General features: G+C 36.5%; 1 pseudogene; it reads right to left on the reverse strand.

Moving 5' to 3' along the window:
• Positions 1 to 5,291: 5,291 nt before the first annotated feature.
• On the reverse strand, positions 5,292 to 5,997 carry LOC107590697 (arginine and glutamate-rich protein 1-B pseudogene; annotated as a pseudogene).
• Between the last annotated feature and the right edge of the window lie 288 nt (positions 5,998 to 6,285).

Here is a 6,285-nt window from a genome sequence, read left to right on the forward strand (position 1 = left end):
TGAGTTTACCTGAGGTGCAAAGCAGAGTTGCCAAGTCCGCGTATTATACGCGACTTTGGGCTTCTTTTTTGTAAAATTGCGTGAAAAAATCCCGGGTCGCGGTTTTTTGGGTTTATTTAAAAAAAAAATATGGCTGCTTGTTAGGAAAACCTAAAGCAACTTCGTTTCTTTTCATTTATGTTCACTGTATTCTCCAATGCATTGATTATAAACACTCTGTCTGCTCACAGTTAATAGCCAATCAGTGCAAAAATATAAGTGCTGTAGCGTAATTTGTCAAATATTCCCTCCATTATAACAATGTGGGATTGAAGAAAAATCAGGTTCAAAAAGAAGGCGCCTGACGCTGTAATCCAAGCGATGATAGTAGACGTAGAAGAGTGGGATGACTTTTTTCCATTATAAGGCAGCCTAATTTTTACAATGTTTTTGTAATTTATTAATTATCACGGGCTGTAAAAAAACAACAACAACAACAAAAAAAACAAGTAGGCCTATACTAATACTAAGAGTAGATTTGGTTCGAATAGCCAGTATTTTAGTAGGCTAAAAATATGTGGCTATGTTACAGCAAAAAAAAAATATGGCTGCTTGTTAGGAAAACCTAAAGCAACTTCGTTTCTTTTCATTTATGTTCACTGTATTCTCCAATGCATTGATTATAAACACTCTGTCTGCTCACAGTTAATAGCCAATCAGTGCAAAAATATAAGTGCTGTAGCGTAATTTGTCAAATATTCCCTCCATTATAACAATGTGGGATTGAAGAAAAATCAGGTTCAAAAAGAAGGCGCATGACGCTGTAATCCAAGCGATGATAGTAGACGTAGAAGAGTGGGATGACTTTTTTCCATTATAAGGCAGCCTAATTTTTACAATGTTTTTGTAATTTATTAATTATCACGGGCTGTAAAAAAACAACAACAACAACAAAAAAAACAAGTAGGCCTATACTAATACTAAGAGTAGATTTGGTTCGAATAGCCAGTATTTTAGTAGGCTAAAAATATGTGGCTATGTTACAGCTCCCCTTTGAAGCTCTTTTGTTTTTCTCCTTTTCCATCTGTCCAATCCTATTCTGCTCACAGGTGATTGGAGATGAGTTTGTTCCTGCTTTGTTGCAGTTTGCGGATTTTTGTCAAATAAGTTATATTTTTGCTTTTCAAATAAAAGGGTAGTTTCAGTTTAATATGTTGCGGGCTCATTTATTGGTAATAAATCATTGATAATAAATTATATTGATGATAATAAATTATAAAAAAAATATTATGCTTGTTTTTGAAGCTGCGGTTGCTTATTTGTCTCGCGAGAGTTGGCAACTGGTGCAAAGCAAATACAGTGGTTTTCAACCGGGAGGCCGAAACCCACTAGGTGGCCTCATGCGAAATTCATTTAAAACAATATAGGCCTGCGTTATGTTAAAATAAATGATCAATTCGTCCCGTTAACTGTCAGCAGATCTAAAAGCTTAGTATGAGTAAATTAAGATTTTTAACCACTCTTTAGAGATATTCGAGCATGTTTTCTTTACAAAGCCAAGTTAGGAGTTTACACACACACGTCAACTATCCTTGTAGGCATAATGGTTTTTGTACACTGTATTTTCTATCGCCCTACACCTAAACCTACCCCTCACAGAAAACTTTCTGCATTTTTACAATCTCAAAAAAAAAACTAATTTTGTATGATTTATAAGCTTGTGTACCCATGGGGACCTCAATTTAGGTCCCTAGGGTGAAGTCCCATGAGTTGGTGCGTATTCAGGTTTAAGTCCCCCCCAGTGTAGAACCCTTTTTCCCCCCATTTACTATTCTGTTTTTATACAGCTTATTGAAACCATGTCTGTGCACAAAAAAAATAAAGAAATGGCAAAATTATATTTAAGAAATTATTTTAATTACTGTGGACTGTGGCAACCGTCCCCTCTTATGGGTTCAGATGAAACATTTGACTTGTCTATTCATGTATAAATTGTACGTATATTGTCATATGTACACAATACAGTAGTGTGAGTAACTGATAGATGTGCCTTTATTGTATTACAATTGTGGCTTTCTAATAGTCTCTGAGAAACTAAAGGAAATGCAAAAAGTGTTGCAAACGTCCCCACTCTCCCATACCTTAAAGATTAAGTATAATGAAATATTTTGAAAATAAATAAATGAATTCCATTTTTTGATGGCTCGGGCAACTTTTGTTTATTGTCCTTTGCATGCTTGGACACTAATCAAAAGGAAAAACTAACAGGTAATAGATAATTGAATGTCGAGTGGTGTTAAGGTGTGATGAGTTTGCATTTCCATGGTCTGGTCTGTGCTCGAGCGTGAATCAATTGTGTATTTGCGCCTTGGGATTGTGCCCAAGTAACAGGAGTGTCAAACAAACTATTAATTAGGCTGCGGATTGAAAGCATCAGTGATGGTGACATCGACGTCAAAATGTTAACCAACTTAGTATTGTTGGTCTCATGACTTCCAGGCTCTTTTGTGACGGTCTCGAATGCATTTTTAGGCCTATAGTTAATACAAATATGCGAGAAGATATCAGAAACAAGACATTTTCATGGATTTATTGGAGATTCTTTGATAAGACATATCCTTGATACATGGGTCAAATATTAAACCACAAATACAAATTCTGGCCAATCAGCAACCTTTCACTCGATCACTTCTAAAAGTATCTCATCACTAACATATATGCAGCTCACTGACATGCAACGACCAGGTACCCTTTATTGCAGCATCACTTTTACCTCTTCAATGTACAATTATTAATGTGTAAGTAAAAAATGATAAAAGGAGGTTACTCTTGTTTTATGATGCTTCTTGGTTGGACTGATTACCATTTAACTCATAGTGGTCTGTGCTATTCAAATATGATGGACTTCGTTCAAGCAATTTCCCTGTCAATCTTTCATTCTAATTACTTTATACTATGAACAAACTATAACAACAACAAACAAAAAAAACTTCAATCAAATCAGCAAGGAAAATCTGTTGAGGTCTTGAATTAGTGAAACTGGAAACCATGACGTATATTTGGATGAGCGGGTCAAGTCAGACCTTTTTTTACCCTACTCACTCGTACAATGCACCAAATGAGTTTGCAGAGATTACCTGGAGGACAAGTGGTGGCTATCGATACAGGTGTCAGTAATACAAAACAGACAGGTGAAAGAGGTGAAAAGACTGAAGGGTATTTGACAAACTGATTGTTCCCATTGTTCTTAGTATTTGAAACACACCACATGAGACCTAAGAACAACAACTTGTGTTGCAGCTCAAATGCCTCACAAGGAGAGGTGGTCTGGAGAAAGTCTGGAGTAATCCTGGCCACACTGTTTTCATCACTCAGAGGCCTTTAAAGAGAAAGACAGTTTAGGCCTCGACTTCCCTTTCCCCAAAATTATCTTCTGTTCTTCTTTCTGCTGTTTCTGTCGCTCTTGCTCCAACTTCATACGCTCCTCGTGTATTTTCCTCTGCTCTTCAACTATTCGTAGTTGTTCCTCTGCCTGTAGGACAAAAGTGGAGTTTATTAGGAGCTAGATATTAACATGTAAACACATTTGTCTGATCCCTATACGTCCACAGCATCACCATCTGGAAATAGTCATCATTTTGGGTTATGGTTCATGTAATACACTTTTTGCAGTCAAACCATATATATTCCATATATATTGTAACTTATTTTAACAACAACAAATACATAAATAAAATAAACAATTCAAGACTGTTCATTAGTGGTGGGCTGATATATCAGCTGATATTTGGGATTTTGTAATTATGGGCATTGGCCGTTAAGTTTTTCTAATTGGCCGATGTTTTGAACTTTTTTTTTACAATGCTGAACACACAGAGCTCCCATTCTGTTTCATTCACAGACTTTCAATTACATAGTGCACTGTTGTTTACACTATTTACTTTCTTTTTATAGATATTTTTTTAACAATTTGTGAAAAAAACTAAAATACGATTAGAGAACCAAGAATTTGCTATCTAAATAAAGGTTTATTTTTAAAAAAATTTTACAAATACATTTCAATTTTTTCATATTTATTTTCAAATTATTAAGTGAATATATAAACATGTAAAACAAATGGAAATTTCATTTCAGCAGTCGTGCTTTTACTATCTTTAAATTAAATAGTGTTATATTACATTTAAAAAAAAATCCATATCGTTCAGCCACTACTATTCATGCATGAACAGGCATGAATTGTCACAGGATAGTCACAATTTATTAAGAAATGCATTTATAATCATTAGTCCTACCATGTTTTAATTAAATGCTTCAAGCAATTGGCTTGTGCTCTGATGATGTTCAAAATAATGTACAAGAGCGTTTACCAACAGTCAGTTTAATTTTGAATCTTATATCATCTGCAACATGATGTTTATGACAAACCAAATTTCGTGTAAACTGTTTGGAAGGGACAGATGCAAGACCGCATCTGTCAGATCACTTTCATGTGTTGACAGATGAATCTTGACCTTTATGGCTTGGAACAGAGAGGATCCCTTAGGCTACGTAAAAGGCGCTGAACAGAGCGGGAAACTTCAGACGCGGATTTAAATGCAGCCGACAGAAAATCCTGCCGTGCCACAGAGCGCGATTCTCATAGTTTTCCATTAAATTACATTATATTAGTCCCGAATCGTTGTTAATGTACATAATGAATTGTGTATTGTGCATTTTCAGCAAAACATTTGTCTTTCTGTGGCTCTAATAAAGTCTGTGTGCTTCATTTATAGAGCTATAATATAGATTGCGCTTTCTCTTTCCGTTTGCTCCGTTTTATAAACACCGAACTTTACGCTCATATATGCTTTATTGGTTTTATGACAGCGATAATGAAGGTTACTTTCTTAGATGACACAAAATAAACCAAAGTTACTATCAGATGCATTTAATTAATGACGCATAATTACATATTAAAGCAAATAAATAAATAAATAATCAGATTTTGTGAATCTAGTCACTGCACTACCAAAAAAAAAAAAAAATGTAGGCATTATCATGGTATTTTGGACATGGTTAAATGGTAATATCATTTTCTTTACATTCACTACAGTTATACCATGGTATTCTGTGCTTAAACATGGAATACAATGCATAAATGATTAAGATAATGTAACCCTTACGGCAGTACCATGGTGCAATGATAGCATCTGATGGTAGTTTGATGGAAGACCGTGTAAATAAATACTACTGAAATGCATGTATTTATACTTCCCAGAACACGATGGTAGTACTTTATGTAAGGGTCCTCCTCATGTGGCTCACACTGTTCAGGTGCTGTTTACTGTACTGTGTTTATCTGTGACAGGGTTCGTGAAGGTACTCACATTCTCCTCTGTCTTTCCATTTCGGCTTTCTTCTCTTCTTCCTCTTTCTTCTGTTTTTCATCTACAGCACTCCTCTTACTTAACGCCCTGCCGAAAATATCGATTTTCTCAGGCGGCGAGACGGCTCTTTCCTTTTCCCGGCGAGACGCGGCCGTGTTTGATCTGGACCGAGAGCGCGACTCTCTCCTGCGACTCCTTTTGGCCTCTCGGGACTTCGAGCGCATCTTCTTTTCTTTGTCCCGGGACCTTGATTGAGAGCGGCTTCGCTTTTTACTGTGCTTGCTGTTTTTTGAGTGCTTGGGGCGGGAAGAGCTGCGGCTCCGCGAACGACCCATTTCAAACGCCGGTAGAGTTCAGTAGCAGTAACCAGAAGACTGAACACCCCTAAAGCATCGGATACACGAGTACTAGCACCTGGAAGTCTTTCAAACAAGCCCCAAAACGCACACTCAAGGAATCAGCCCGGGCTGCATGGCAATAATATTTAAGTCGAAACTCTTATTTGGAAATAAATGGTTTAATAACAACCTGAACATTTAACTGCAGGGTACCATTTATCTTGTACTGTTAAAAAGCAAGATGGAGGATGGCTGTTCTCAGATCCCAGAATGCAATTTTTTTCTGCTGTTGTGACGATCGTCACAGTTACATTGATTACTGCCATCAACTGGCGTGGAGCGGAAACGAGAAGCCCGTTTCATTTTAGCGAACCGTTTGGACGGTTCGTTCACTGAACCGATTCACAACCGAGTCATTGCTCCCGGCAACTTACAATTAATTTTTGTAATTAAGTTGTTGCTTGTCATTACGTTTTAACTCTTGTGTCACACATCTAGATTTAGTAAAAAAATATCAAACAAGTAAACAAACAAAAAGAAATAAATACACATATTTTTGCATAGGCTAACTGGACACCACGTACAGAGGTGGTTATTGTTCC

The sequence above is a fragment of the Sinocyclocheilus grahami genome, unplaced genomic scaffold, assembly GCF_001515645.1.
Source record: "Sinocyclocheilus grahami isolate Dianchi unplaced genomic scaffold, SAMN03320097.WGS_v1.1 scaffold132.1, whole genome shotgun sequence".
Lineage (NCBI taxonomy): Eukaryota > Metazoa > Chordata > Actinopteri > Cypriniformes > Cyprinidae > Sinocyclocheilus > Sinocyclocheilus grahami.